Raw genomic sequence first — 15,675 nt, 5'->3', positions numbered from 1 at the left:
GTCCGATACCGTGCCGTTAGTTAACATAGAAAAGTGTCTTCGTATTTCCTTGTTTTAATGCACTATTTAAAATATACATAGTGTACCCCTAATTGACCTATAATTATTTCCTGTGGTAGGGTGCACTATTACCCTGTAATATAATACCTGGTCCAATTTAAATATTATGGGTCAATATTAAGGTCTGATATTGCGCCTTGCGCTAGTTAACCATTGAAAGATGTCTTTGAATTTTTAAAGCATTTTAGAACGCTTATTTCTTCATTTTAAGCTTCTCAGAACACTTTATTTCGCATAGGCATACATAGTAAAATTTAGGGTCACGCTGTGTACCCCCTAAATGACCTATAATTATTTCCTGTGGTAGGGCACACTATTACCCTGTAATATAATACGTGGTCCAATTTAAAAATTATAGGTCAATATTAAGGTCCGATACCGTGCCGTTAGTTAACATAGAAAAATGTCTTTGAATTTTTAAAGCATTTTAGAACGCTTATTTCCTCATTTTAAGCTTCTCAGAACACTTTATTTCGCATAGGCATACATAGTAAACTTTAGGGTCACTCTGTGTACCCCCTAATTGACCTATAATTATTTCCTGTGGTAGGGTACACTATAACCCTGTAATATAATACGTGGTCCTGTTTAAAAATTATAGGTCAATATTAAGGTCCGATACCGTGCCGTTAGTTAACATAGAAAAGTGTCTTCGTATTTCCTTGTTTTAATGCACTATTTAAAATATACATAGTGTATCCCCTAATTGACCTATAATTATTTCCTGTGGTAGGGTACACTATTACCCTGTAATATAATACCTGGTCCAATTTAAATATTATGGGTCAATATTAAGGTCTGATATTGCGAATTGCGTTAGTTAACCATTGAAAGATGTCTTTGAATTTTTAAAGCATTTTTGAACGCTTATTTCTTCATTTTAAGCATCTCAGAACACTCTATTTCGCATAGGCATACATAGTAAAATTTAGGGTCACGCTGTGTACCCCCTAAATGACCTATAATTATTTCCTGTGGTAGGGTGCACTATTTCCCTGTAATATAATACGTGGTCCAATTTAAAAATTATAGGTCAATATTAAGGTCCGATACCGTGCCGTTAGTTAACATAGAAAAGTGTCTTCGTATTTTCTTGTTTTAATGCACTATTTAAAACATACATAGTGTACCCCCTAATTGACCTATAATTATTTCCTGTTGTAGGGTACACTATTACCCTGTAATATAATACCTGGTCCAATTGAAATATTATGGTTCCATATTAAGGTCTGATATCGCGCCTTGCGTTAGTTAACCATTGAAAGATGTCTTTGAATTTTTAAAGCATTTTAGAACGCTTATTTCTTCATTTTAAGCTTCTCAGAACACTCTATTTCGCATAGGCATACATAATAAATTTTAGGGTCATGCTGTGTACCACCTAATTGACCTATAATTATTTCCTGTGGTAAGGTACACTATTACCCTGTAATATAATACGTGGTACAATTTAAAAATTATAGGTCAATATTAAGGTCCGATACCGTGCCGTTAGTTAACATAGAAAAGTGTCTTCGTATTTCCTTGTTTTAATGCACTATTTAAAATATACATAGTGTACCCCCTAATTGACCTATAATTATTTCCTGTGGTAGAGTGCACTATTACCCTGTAATATAATACCTGGTCCAATTTAAATATTATGGGTCAATATTAAGGTCTGATATTGCGCCTTGCGCTAGTTAACCATTGAAAGATGTCTTTGAATTTTTAAAGCATTTTAGAACGCTTATTTCTTCATTTTAAGCTTCTCAGAACACTTTATTTCGCATAGGCATACATAGTAAAATTTAGGGTCACGCTGTGTACCCCCTAAATGACCAATAATTAATTCCTGTGGTAGGGTACACTATTACCCTGTAATATAATACGTGGTCCAATGTAAAAATTATAGGTCAATATTAAGTTCCGATACCGTGCCGTTAGTTAACATTGAAAAATGTCTTCGTATTTCCTTGTTTTAATGCACTATTTAAAATATACATAGTGTACCCCCTAATTGACCTATAATTATTTCCTGTGGTAGGGTACACTATTACCCTGTAATACAATACCTTGTTCAATTTAAATATTATGGGTCAATATTAAGGTTTGATATTGCGCCTTGCGTTAGTTAACCATTGAAAGATGTCTTTGAATTTTTAAAGCATTTTAGAACGCTTATTTCTTCATTTTAAGCTTCTCAGAACACTTTATTTCGCATAGGCATACATAGTAAACTTTAGGGTCACGCTGTGTACCCCCTAATTGACCTATAATTATTTCCTGTGGTAGGGTACACTATTACCCTGTAATATAATAGGTGGTCCAATTTAAAAATTATAGGTCAATATTAAGGTCCGATACCGTGCCGTTAGTTAGCATAGAAAAATGTCTTTGAATTTTAAAAGCATTTTAGAACGCTTATTTCCTCATTTTAAGCTTCTCAGAACACTTTATTTCGCATAGGCATACATAGTAAACTTTAGGGTCACACTGTGTACCCCCTAATTGACCTATAATTATTTCCTGTGGTAGGGTACACTATTACCCTGTAATATAATACGTGGTCCAATTTAAAAATTATGGGTCAATATTAAGGTCCGATACCGTGCCGTTAGTTAACATAGAAAAGTGTCTTCGTATTTCCTTGTTTTAATGCACAATTTAAAATATACATAGTGTACCCCCTAATTGACCTATAATTATTTCCTGTGGTAGGGTACACTATTACCCTGTAATATAATACCTGGTCCAATTTAAATATTATGGGTCAATATTAAGGTCTGATATTGCGCCTTGCGCTAGTTAACCATTGAAAGATGTCTTTGAATTTTTAAAGCATTTTAGAACGCTTATTTCTTCATTTTAAGCTTCTCAGAACACTTTATTTCGCATAGGCATACATAGTAAAATTTAGGGTCACGCTGTGTACCCCCTAAATGACCTATAATTATTTCCTGTGGTAGGGCACACTATTACCCTGTAATATAATACGTGGTCCAATTTAAAAATTATAGGTCAATATTAAGGTCCGATACCGTGCCGTTAGTTAACATAGAAAAATGTCTTTGAATTTTTAAAGCATTTTAGAACGCTTATTTCCTCATTTTAAGCTTCTCAGAACACTTTATTTCGCATAGGCATACATAGTAAACTTTAGGGTCACTCTGTGTACCCCCTAATTGACCTATAATTATTTCCTGTGGTAGGGTACACTATAACCCTGTAATATAATACGTGGTCCTGTTTAAAAATTATAGGTCAATATTAAGGTCCGATACCGTGCCGTTAGTTAACATAGAAAAGTGTCTTCGTATTTCCTTGTTTTAATGCACTATTTAAAATATACATAGTGTATCCCCTAATTGACCTATAATTATTTCCTGTGGTAGGGTACACTATTACCCTGTAATATAATACCTGGTCCAATTTAAATATTATGGGTCAATATTAAGGTCTGATATTGCGAATTGCGTTAGTTAACCATTGAAAGATGTCTTTGAATTTTTAAAGCATTTTTGAACGCTTATTTCTTCATTTTAAGCATCTCAGAACACTCTATTTCGCATAGGCATACATAGTAAAATTTAGGGTCACGCTGTGTACCCCCTAAATGACCTATAATTATTTCCTGTGGTAGGGTGCACTATTTCCCTGTAATATAATACGTGGTCCAATTTAAAAATTATAGGTCAATATTAAGGTCCGATACCGTGCCGTTAGTTAACATAGAAAAGTGTCTTCGTATTTTCTTGTTTTAATGCACTATTTAAAACATACATAGTGTACCCCCTAATTGACCTATAATTATTTCCTGTTGTAGGGTACACTATTACCCTGTAATATAATACCTGGTCCAATTGAAATATTATGGTTCCATATTAAGGTCTGATATCGCGCCTTGCGTTAGTTAACCATTGAAAGATGTCTTTGAATTTTTAAAGCATTTTAGAACGCTTATTTCTTCATTTTAAGCTTCTCAGAACACTCTATTTCGCATACCCATGCAGCAGAGATAAGTATTAATTACGTGAAAATAACGTTAAAATGCCACAAGGTTTAGAGCAAAAAAACGTTTATTTAAAACGTTTTATTTCCGTTTCGAGTGGTAGTCTCGAATTAGGTAAAAAAGCGTTTATATTTGGGCTGTTTTTAACGTAAAAATGACGGATTTTTGCCGTTATTTTGACTAAGGTGAATTTCGTAACCAATTTTTAACGTATTTTTTACGTTTTTTTCACCAAACTATTTACGTATATTTTTGGTTCTATAAATTCGTTATTTTCACCAAGAATATTTACGTGTTTTTAACGCTTATTTTTATTAAAATAACGTACATTTTACGTTATTTTAACCAAAATACAAACGTATTTTATCCATACTATTTACGTATTATTAACGCTTATTTTGAGCTTTATTTACGCATTATTAACGCTTATATATCAATATTTTTAACGCTTATTTTGAGCTAGGTGAATTGATAAATTTTTCGCGAAAATTTAACTAAATTAATTTCAATTTATCGTAATTTTAACCGGATTGTTAACAATAGCATATTTTAAGTTTTTTTTTTAACTAAGAAGGAAAGAAACCATTCCGTATTTTAATGTTTACGCTGCACTAATTACACTAAAAAATATAGCATTTACTTTTTATTTTAAAAAAAACTTTTAATTCTTTTCGAACTAAAACTAAAATAAAGGAAAATAGCCGATATTCATGTTTTTTTTTTAGAATCCTAGAAAAAGCTTTTGTTTTTAATCTCACACTTTCTGTAAATTTTTACAATTCAAATTATAACTCAACGAATATGGAATGCAAATCTTTCTACCTCTTCACAGCAGCATACTAGTTTATTTATTTAGTTTAATCTAGTTTATTTATCTAGTTTATTTATTTAGTTTAAGTTTCATGTCCCTCAGGAATTTTTTACATTTTTCATTCCTAAAAGTTTGTAATATAAAGAATTGGTAGAAGAAAAAATTACTCAATACTTACATGATTTTCCAAACCCATATGGAAAAAAAAATATTTTTTTTTTAGTTTAAATTAATAATTAAGAAATCTACTGCTGTCCTGAAGTCCATGTTTCCAAATTGCTTGCTGGAAATTATCTACTCTTCTAGAATGCTTTTGGGTTCATTATTTTTTTTTAAATGCATATATTTTAATTTTTAGCTTGAAAAATTTGACTAAAATTTACTTTAACACACACACGAAGTAAAAAAAAAAATATTAACCAAATTTACCATTTGATTTGTTTACTTACTAAAATTACAATTTTTCTAAACCTTATGTTCGTAAAACTAAAATTTTTAATCCAGAAGAGCAGTTAACTAAATAATTTTAAATACAGAAAAAAACATTAAATCAAATAAGATTTATTAAGTTTTATTTATTTTACAACTATCATACAATATATTTACAATATATAGATTTACAATTATAACACATCGCCACAGATCTGAAACATTCATAACTTCTTCCATCCCGCTGTTACTATCACCTCTTCACTGCAATGTTCCTGGAAAACAAATAAATATTTTAGCATATGAAAAAAAAATATACCGGACAATAATATTAAATTGTTACAACCAACAGTAGATTTCTAAAACGAAGCAATACTGACTAGATAAAATACAGTTAAATAAAAATTTTTAAAAAAATATTAAAACTGTTTATTATTTTCATGGAATTTCTACTAAGTATATATCGATTGAGTACATCCAAATACTTAGATATAAGAAAATCTATTTTACAAATTTTAGTCACATATTACACAACAAAATTACATACATATACAGCACAAATCTGAATTGGAATATTTCATAATTTTTTTTTATCCTAACTAAATCTTACATTGAAGCCAGCAGTAAGTTATAAACAAAACATAAAATTATTTTTCGTGTGGCTTTGAGGAGAACTCCTCCAGAGTTTTAGTCTGGTGCTGTTGGCTGCTTTGGTAACAAGTAAGAGCACATTTCTAATAGGAGAACAATGAAGGAATAAAGGTGTCAATTGGTTTACCCACGCTGACCTAAAATCAAGACAAAACTATTCACAAAACACTCCTATTTGAAATTACTTTTTTTCATAACCGCAGTACTTGCCACGACATGTGCCCATTGTCAGGTAAAGTACTCCTAAAAGCTGCCCTATACTTTCTGTTTATTTACTTATCATCAGAATTTTATTTTCCTCTCTCATTCTTTTCATTTTTTTATTGCTCCTTGGCTGCAATTTTCATTCCTCTTCAGAATATTTTGCAAGAACTTTGTAGTTCAGAAACACAATTCGATTAGTTTCAGTTACGTAATTTTTAATTTCTCATTTATTAAAACAGTAAAAATACTATGCCTTTTAACACTAACAGTATCTTTAATATACAAAAGGAGTAATTTTAACAAATTCAGTAATTTGTTAAACTATATATTATTTAGTTCAAGTGAAGAATTACATTTTACAATTTCCTCTGTTAAAGCTTTTTTAAACAAAAAATGGTTATTTTGAAAATTCTTTAATTTCTGTAAAATCGCTGCTAAAACGTAACACTTTACTCCAAAATACATTAGAAAGCTGTTTGGTGATATAGAAATTCATTTCCACAACGGAATTCTTAGTAATGGTGGGAAAAATAGGAAGGGTGGGAAAAATAGGTTCTGTGTTCCTTGACCCTAGTGTGTTACAATCAGGTTGCTTGGGGGCAGTAAAAACTTTATTTGTTTAAACCACTTAAAAAGGACTGGATAAAAAAATTTCAAAAAAAAAAACTTCACACACAAAACACAGTTTTTGGAGAAATATTTTAATAAATATTTCTTCGAAAAATGTGATTAAATGAAAGGAACACAATGGTGTAAGTTAATTGTAGCAACATGACAGAATGTTTGGAGTAATGCAGTATAGCAATTTTGGACTATAAAAACAATTCGGAGGAACAGCCTTAAACTTAAAATTGTTTCAAAAAATAATAATTTTATGCTTGGAACTAATTAGAAATTATCTTTTTTAATGCTGCATATATATATATATGAGCAAAACAAAATTACCAACTTTCCACACCCATGCAAAAAAATAAAATAAAAATTTTTTTGAACAAGTATAGAGCAGATATATCAAAATTTTTTTAACTTATTTAAAGATGTGAAAACAAATATATATTTTTTTGTCAAACTGTAATTCATATAGTTTGTAGTAGTGATAATTTCCATTGCATGAACTACTTAACTTACAAGTTTTCTGCAATATTAGACATTTAACGTAAATTTTACTTAATAGTTTTTGTTAAAATAAAAAGTTGGAACATAAGTATGCTAAATGTATACAGTAAAATGCAAGAAAATATAATAAATTAATGAAAACTAGTCAGTGTAACTCTTTTAGAGAAAAGTAAGCATTTTTTGCAACCTTGATATACACAATGAATCGTGTTTCAAAGCATTTTAATCATTAATACTTCAACACCAAATAATAGACACAAAAACATTCACTTGGAAAAATAAGATATTTAAATAAAAGATGTTTTCAAACAGTATGAAATCAAAAATTTTTCATTTAATGTAAGCATAATAATATAGTGCAGAAGTTATTGAAAAAAAAAAACTTTATAAAAATAAAGTGATAATATCATAGAGAGATATATCATATAAATAGAAAATATCATATGTATAGTCATAGATATAAAATCATTGATTAAAGTTAACAATATTGAAAGTTCAATTTCTAATATGCGGAATTGTAGAAAACTGCAGATGTACACAAAAAAAATATATATATATATATATATATAAACATATATACAATTGGCTTATTTTAATTAAAACAAGGATAATTTGAAATCTTGTGGCAGAATGTTTTTGAGCTATCTGCGACTAAACTCTCCAGCACTAAGATCTAATTGCAAAATACTTTTAATACAAACAAACATATATGTTGCTAATTTAAAATGGCAAATATGCTGTGTTAACAAAAAATAATAATAATGATTTTCTTAATTTAACACGAAATAATTTTTTTTTAATATTATGGGTGATATTCTCACATTTTGTTGGTGGGAAGACACACACTTTATTAGCTTCTTCGCATTTTGTAAATAATCATCACAATAAAAAAATATTAAATATCATGAAATCTGTAGTAGCAATTGCCCCCCGCCCCCCCCAAAAAAAAATATATGATGTAATTACGTAAATTGGACTCCTCAAAAGCGTGTTACACTTTGAAATTAGGTTGTAATAAATAGTATCGTATAAAAAATATCTGATTTAAAATTTAAGGAGAAATCAACATCTATAACTTCTAAAAATTCAATAGAATTTAAAAAAAAAAAAAAATAGATAGCCTTAAAAAATAGATACTCAAATGCACGATTCGAGTTTTCCATATTGTTTAAATATATCAAGATGGTTAAGAACCAAATGAAAATCAATATCAATAACTGCCGAAAATATTATCAAAACATTACGTCGATTTATGATACTATCGGTGAAAATTGAGCGTGTCAAAAACTGATTATCTAAATGCATGATTCAAATATTGCATGTTCAAATATTTCTGTAAAAAAGAAAAGTAATATTTTCATCTTTTCAAGAGAAAAATCTTTCTGCAAGAGATCTGTAAAATTTTGCAACAATGTCGCCGTTTCGTTGCGATTCTGCCACGGAGATTTGAAATACTGAGCAATATGCATAAATCTTAATTCCCCGAGAATTTCTAATTGATGTTGTTTATTCATTTTATAATTCATTTTAATGTTTGCCAAATGTTTGGTTTGAGTAGCCTTAGCCTTTGAGGGATTCATCAATCTGCATAATCGCTGAAGAATTCTCAAAAGCAAAATAGAAGTTTCAGAATTTGTTTGAACTTATGGAGGACTATGAATAAAAAGACTAATTTAATGCAGATAAAACACATTTTTTTTTAAGTGTCAGTGAAATAAAACATTGGAACAGCAAAAATAGTGGTGGTAAAAACAGTAACAGTTTACCATTCTACTTGATACTAACGATGAAACTTACACCAGAAACTTCTATTATAAATTAGTTGAATAGTGCAAAGGCTGATGATTGTGCATGAAATAATTAGGATTCTACAGTACATGGAAAATATATTTACAATATATGATAATTCATTTTAAGAGACAAATTTTTGAGTACTTTTATTTGTTGTTATTGAAGCATGGGCAGCCTATGTAAACAATGTTTAATTACTTTTTTTAATATCAGCAAAAGTAATCTGAAATAATTTTTAACAATTGATTTGATCATGTTTATAATTTCACGAATTTTTTTACCCATTTTTAAGCACAAGAAAAAAGGAAACAATTCAAATACAGTTATTTCTTTAGACATACTTAATTCAGGTACCTTTAAATGAGACTTGATGGAGGTTCATTCTCAAAGCTAGATCCTTTTCAAAGATCTTCCTCAGAAGTACATCAATAGATTATGAAAAAGAAAATTCATTCAGTTAATACGTTTAAAAACATAGAAATAATTCAAACATATTTTGTTTTGTTTATACGGGCACATTTATTATTCAGAACTAGAGAAGTAAGGAGTAATGGTTTGGCAGAATGTTAGCTAAAAAAAATGGTGAAATGCAGAATATATTTTTATAGTAATATTTTTTAAAAAAAAAATTCATTAATAAATATTTTTTACGAATAAATAAGTTTATTTATTATTGGAAATTACTCCATGCTTATCTATGTTAGTGGAATGGGCTAAAGGGAAAACAAAAAACTAAACCAGAAATACTTAATAAAGTTATGAAGTAAAATAGAAAGAGAAAAAAAAATTATCATAATTGTTACAACAAAACTTCCATGCTAAGAATAATATTTTTTGTAAAGTAGTATCCATAAAGCAACATTAACTAAAATATAATCTATTAGAAATATGTTATTAAAATGCTGTGTTATCTTAAAAATGCTAAAAAAAACAAAAGATTATATACAAATGTAAAACAGAAAAATCTATTTTAATTCTCAAAATGAAATTTTAAAGCTTTACATCTCAGTCTTTCCAATTATCATATTTTCCAGATAAGAATAAAGACAATAGAAACATTCTTAATTACTGTGTCATACAGTTAATAAAAACAAAGTTTTTTAGAAATGTAAAAAGCTAGGTAAAAACCAAGACAAAAATTGTTTAAAAGAAAAATTTAGCAATAAAAATTTCAATTGAACTTTTTCACCTAGCAAGGGTCTGTCTAGGTTTTTCTGATAGGTACCTATTTTATGAAAATTTAGACATAATTTGTGAAAAATTAAAAACTACATTAAAAAATCAACACAAAAATATCGATTTATCGTTTCTTAAGGAATACAAAAATAAAATTATAAGAAAAAGTATTTTGTAAAACTAATGTTTTTTCTAAAGTTGAATTTGTGAAGGTACTGCTAAACGGTAGTAAATTTGGCCTTGACAGACCTCTGCCTAGGCATATTTTTAGAATACAGTGACTATAAAAGAATTAAAAAAGTTTTAAACAGCAATGTAAATTTAAATAAAAGCTTGAATAAGAATAATTCTAAAGATAATTTAATATTGAAAATTACTGCAATTATTTTCCATATCGTTTTAGCTGATAAATTTCAAAAACTGTTTCAAAAATAAGAAGAAAAATTTCCAGTAAATGTTCAACTGGGTGTTTTTTTTTCTTTTTAAAGATATCATGTTGCAAAATAAATAGTCAAAAAACTATTTTGTCCATGTGAGATTTTCTCTTGCAATAGCTTGTTAAGATGATACTTCCACGACATTTTGGTTGAAGAACCATCTGCTATAGACTCTTGTAAAATTTACACCAATCAAGCGTGTTTAACCCTTGGTTCTTTAAAAAGGTAAAGTTAAAAGAAAATGCCACTACTCAACTTTTTTAAAAATGCAACAACTAATAGTTTTTATACTTTATAAGACAATAGTAGGTAAGTAGATAAGACAGCTCAAATTAATAACAATATGATAGGACTGTTTCACACATAACACTTGTCTCGTCTCATTTGCTAATAAAAATGCCATCTCGTACTGAGTAGGCAAAACAGTAAGAAAAATGCCCGTATCATGATCTGCCGGTGAATAATCACTATATCTTCTAAGCAACTTCCACGCAGCAACCAGGAGGAACTAAAAAAAATTAACGAACGGAGATCAACTTGAAGAGTATAACTCGTAGCTACCTTTCGCACACCTTTACATATTCTTTTAAAAAGTTAGCAGTTAGAAATCTATTTAGTGCCTGGACGATAGCAGTTGGCATAACTGCTCACAATACAGAAGTAACCCTAATAGGGAATTAAAAGTTTAATGAGTATTTCTATGTTGTTACCTATGGATAAATATTTATAAACTTCCAGCGGTCCACGAAAATTTAAGAAAATATCTCAGAATGGGAGTAACTCAGAGAATATAAGTTGAAGCAACCCTCAGGAAAACTTCTACATACTTCTTTTTAAATTTTTGCAAAGTACAAAATATATATATTTTTTTTTGTTTCAACATTTTTAGTTGGCACAATCTAGTTCAAATAGGGAAACATCCCCTTTTATTTGATTCATAAAATCAGGGGAGATCTCTATAAAAGGAACAATGGCAGAATAATCAGCACGTCTTGGCAACTTCTGGTATCGGAGAAACTGAAAGAAAGTTAAAAAATCACAGAAAGGGACCAACTCGAAAGATATAATTCGTAACCATTTGGCAAACATTCATGTTTTTTTCAAAAAAAATTTCAAGTTTATATCTATTTGGTAGCTTGGCTATTGTAGTTAGTGTAACAGGTTAATATATGGAAATATCCCCTAAAATTAGTGAAACAGAAAAATTTACATTATAAATCTAGCTAAAATTCTTTTCCACTCCGGAAAATTAGTTTATCATCACCTGTGGCAGAATAATCAACAGGTCTTGGTAACTTCCAGTGGCTATCATCACACTGAAAACAAAACATGGGAAGAAACTCAACAGGGTATATCTTGTAGCCACTACCCCCTGGCAAACCTCTACAAGTTTTCTTTTATAAATGTATGCAAGTTTGAAATCCACAATAGTAGGCGCAGCAAATCACAGAAGGAAAATATCCCCTCTACTCATATTTTGGTGTGTAAAGTCAACCATGATTAATGACATTTAAGTATTATCTTCAGAATAATGCTTATAATTGTTACTTTTTGTTAATTGTTATTTATTATAGCAACAAAATTTGTCAGGTGAATAAAATAATGCAGCATTAATTTAATAATTTTGATAATTAAAGCTTTAAAATAGAATTTTTTTTTTACATAAGATCGCAACTAGTTTAACTCAGTATTTCAGATTAATATTCCTTGATTAAGCTTAGGTACCATCAGAAAACTTTCCAAAAATTCATGATTTTATTAAAAATATCTTAACTGCATAACAATCGTATATAACGGGTCTGTATTTCGTCTCTTTACATTAAGCACAGTAAATGAGATTCAACAAATTCTCTTGCTTTTTTCCAAAATCGTTACGTTTTGTCATAGTTTGTTAAACTTCGCAAATGATAGGCTTAGAATATTTGTGTTTATTTCAAGCAGAATTAACTACAATTATTATTTACTTTTTTTGACAGTGAAGCATTATAATGAATTAACATTCTAAAATAGTAATAATTAGAGTAAGGAATAAAAGAACTTACCATTGAATCCGGCGTATGTAAACACACGCGTGCAACAATGTAAATAAATGTAGGGGTAGCTAGTGTAGGGGTAGCAATCTTTGTGTAGAACTTGCTCCCACGGAAAAGGAGTGAAAAGTTGAAACTTAGTATCGTTTAATCCACTTGTAAAACAAAAACTCAAATAACTGAAAGCAATGTGGAGAGTACTTTTGAATCTATATTGTTAATCAATTTTTTCTCTATTTTTGATTTTTCTTTTTATTTTTCTTATTATTATTCTAATTAAACCTGGAATAAAATGCTACATTGTAGAATAACTTTCATATATAAATAACTTTCATATATTTCATTTTTAAAAAAGTTAAATAAAACTGTCAAGCTTTTTTTTAAAAAAATATTACTATTTTACCTGATGACTTAAAGAAAAATGGAATTATATTGTTATGTAATGTTATTTTCATTACAGAGATATAATAGTATTTTATTTTTACTAGTATAATATTATTTGAATAGCTTGTACATAAAAAAACTCGATTTTAATGCTTTTTATAATTTTCATGAATTCATAAAAATTGCTGTTTTATGCTCTGGAAATGTAAAATTATTATAACAATAATTTATTATTAAAAGATAAACATGAATAAATATTATAAATTAAGATCACTGATTCGTAAGACATACAAGATTATTTAAAATACGTGATTATTTATTTTAAAACTTTACACTTTTTTGCTTCCTCTAACCAGGAACTTCATATCCAATCGTTAGGAATTAGAGGATCGTACTATAGTAATTTAACTAAATGAGACATTAATTATGTTATATTTTAAAACTGTAAAACTAACAATATACATTGATTTTTTTGTGCATCATATAGGCTGATCAATGAACCATAAATTGTAGGATTTCCATTTAATCCGAAATGAGAGTAAGAAAGATATTGTAGAATACATTCTACGTTAGGTCTTCCATCAAATCAAAAAGATTTAATCTAACTACATCCACCAATGTAAAAGTTTTATCGATTAACATAATATGGGATCAACATGTGCATTTATTTATCTCTGGTTAATTTTAATTATTATATCATGATTACATGTTATTTCTCAAATTTCGTGCTTATTTTTTGTTTTTCTCGTCTGCGTAGGTGAAGATTTTGGCATGCATAAAGGCATGGTCTCACGATTTAGGTATCATTTTTAGTTGTTGGTGATGACCGTGTTAAAAATAATAGTTTGAAAAAATTCATAAAATATTTATTACATAAAAAAATACACATTTAAATAAAAAGCACCTTTTAAATCACGATTTCGTTTGGAGAAAAGAAAAAAAAAAGAGGTAATATCATGCATTTGAAAACTTGATTATAACAATAAGGGTAAAAAAGGGTGTCAAGTTGTTAACATTTCTAGTGGATCAAGTTATTTTCATATAATATATTAAAAATTTTATATTTAATTTCAGCTGGAAGGATCCATTTTCGTTAAACGTTCCGTTTCCCTCTTCAGTGCTTTAGATAAAAAAAAAAAAAGTAAATTCTTATGAATCTGTTTTTTCGCTTGCTGATATTTGTCTTCATTTTAAAAGCAATGTATGTATACATTAAAAAGATTTTGTTGAAATTTTATTCCCAGATAACACAGTGTAAACAGATAATGTGTCAACGAATTAATGAAGGTAGGAGTTTTAGTTACGTCGCACTAGAGCTGTACATTAGGCTTATCATCCATTTAGACTTAAATCTGAAGGGGTAGGAAATTTTCTCCAGATCCCTGTACATTTGGCACAGTAATGCGATCGACCACAGGCCTCTCGATTCCACAGATTTTAATAGCACATATATCGCATGTACTCGGTGGTGTCAAGGATCGAGCACCGCCCCCGTCAAGGACTAGAATGGCCCTTAAAACTCCTATTAACCGGGAACTAAGCCTAAATGAAAAAATCTTGGTCAAAAAACAAAGAAAAAAATTTGTCGCACTGATGTCAAAATATGAAAAAAACAAATATTTAATTTCTCTCTTCTTTTTTTTCTTGCTGTTGTTGTTAATTTACGTCGCACTAGAGCTGCACAATGGGCTATTGGCGACGGTCTGGGAAACATCCCGGAGGATGATCCGAAGACATGCCATCACAATTTTGATCCTCTGCGGAGGGGATGGCACCCCCGCTTCGGTAGCCCGACGACGTGCGCGCGAAGTCGAGCACTTTACGGTAGCACAGTTTAACGAGGACCAATACCGCACACCCTCGGTCCCTACGCAGACTGATCCAAGTGGCACCCGCACACTGACCGCAGCCAGTGATGTTTGACTTCGGTGATCTGTTGGGAACCGTGTCTTAACGATCAGTTCACTGCGGGACCTTTTTTTTCTTCTTAAAGGTGGTTTTTTTTTTTTTTTTTTTTTTTTTTTTTTTTTTAGGATCTATGTATTAGCATTGCAAAATTTAGGTCTTAACTTCAATTTTTGAGGAACTTTCTCTTTTCCTTACTTAATTCCTTTTCTTTTTTATTTATATGATCTAGATAATTAAAAACAATTTATTTAACTTCATTAACTATTTAAAACCTTCCAAGCATTGTGTCCCTAGGTAAATTTTACTAAAATTCCCTGTTATGTAACATTATTGCCCGATATGATAAAAAAAAAAAAAAAAAAAAAAAAAAACAGACTATTCAATGCAAGAAAGCCTAAAACTGACAGCTCGGAAAAATAAACCGAACTAACGCTCTAACTATTTTTAAAAGTACTTCAAATTCACATACACAAAAACTCACTCATAAATAATATTTTGCAAAGAAATAAAGAATTATCATTACTTGCTCTTATAAAAACTTACAATTATTATTTATATTTTATGCTATTTTATATTATTTTTTATATTTTATAAATTTATATTATTTTTTACTATATATGATTTTCATAAATAATTTACTTATTACAATTAAGATTTTATAATTAAGCAATTTCCAGATTATAAAAT

General features: G+C 29.0%; 1 long non-coding RNA gene across 1 annotated transcript; it reads right to left on the bottom strand.

Moving 5' to 3' along the window:
- Nucleotides 1-5,417: 5,417 nt before the first annotated feature.
- On the bottom strand, nucleotides 5,418-15,349 carry LOC147800821 (uncharacterized). The gene is made up of 2 exons (XR_015431150.1): nucleotides 9,408-15,349; nucleotides 5,418-5,566 (listed from the first exon to the last, which is right to left on the bottom strand). It is a non-coding gene; the product is annotated as an uncharacterized LOC147800821 (long non-coding RNA).
- Between the last annotated feature and the right edge of the window lie 326 nt (nucleotides 15,350-15,675).

Source organism: Parasteatoda tepidariorum, unplaced genomic scaffold (genome assembly GCF_982258835.1).
Source record: "Parasteatoda tepidariorum strain Cologne lab strain unplaced genomic scaffold, Ptep-v5.0 scaffold_41, whole genome shotgun sequence".
NCBI classification, from domain to species: Eukaryota; Metazoa; Arthropoda; class Arachnida; order Araneae; family Theridiidae; genus Parasteatoda; species Parasteatoda tepidariorum.
Note: the sequence above shows the minus strand (reverse complement) of the source record. Positions and strands in the feature narration are given on the sequence as shown.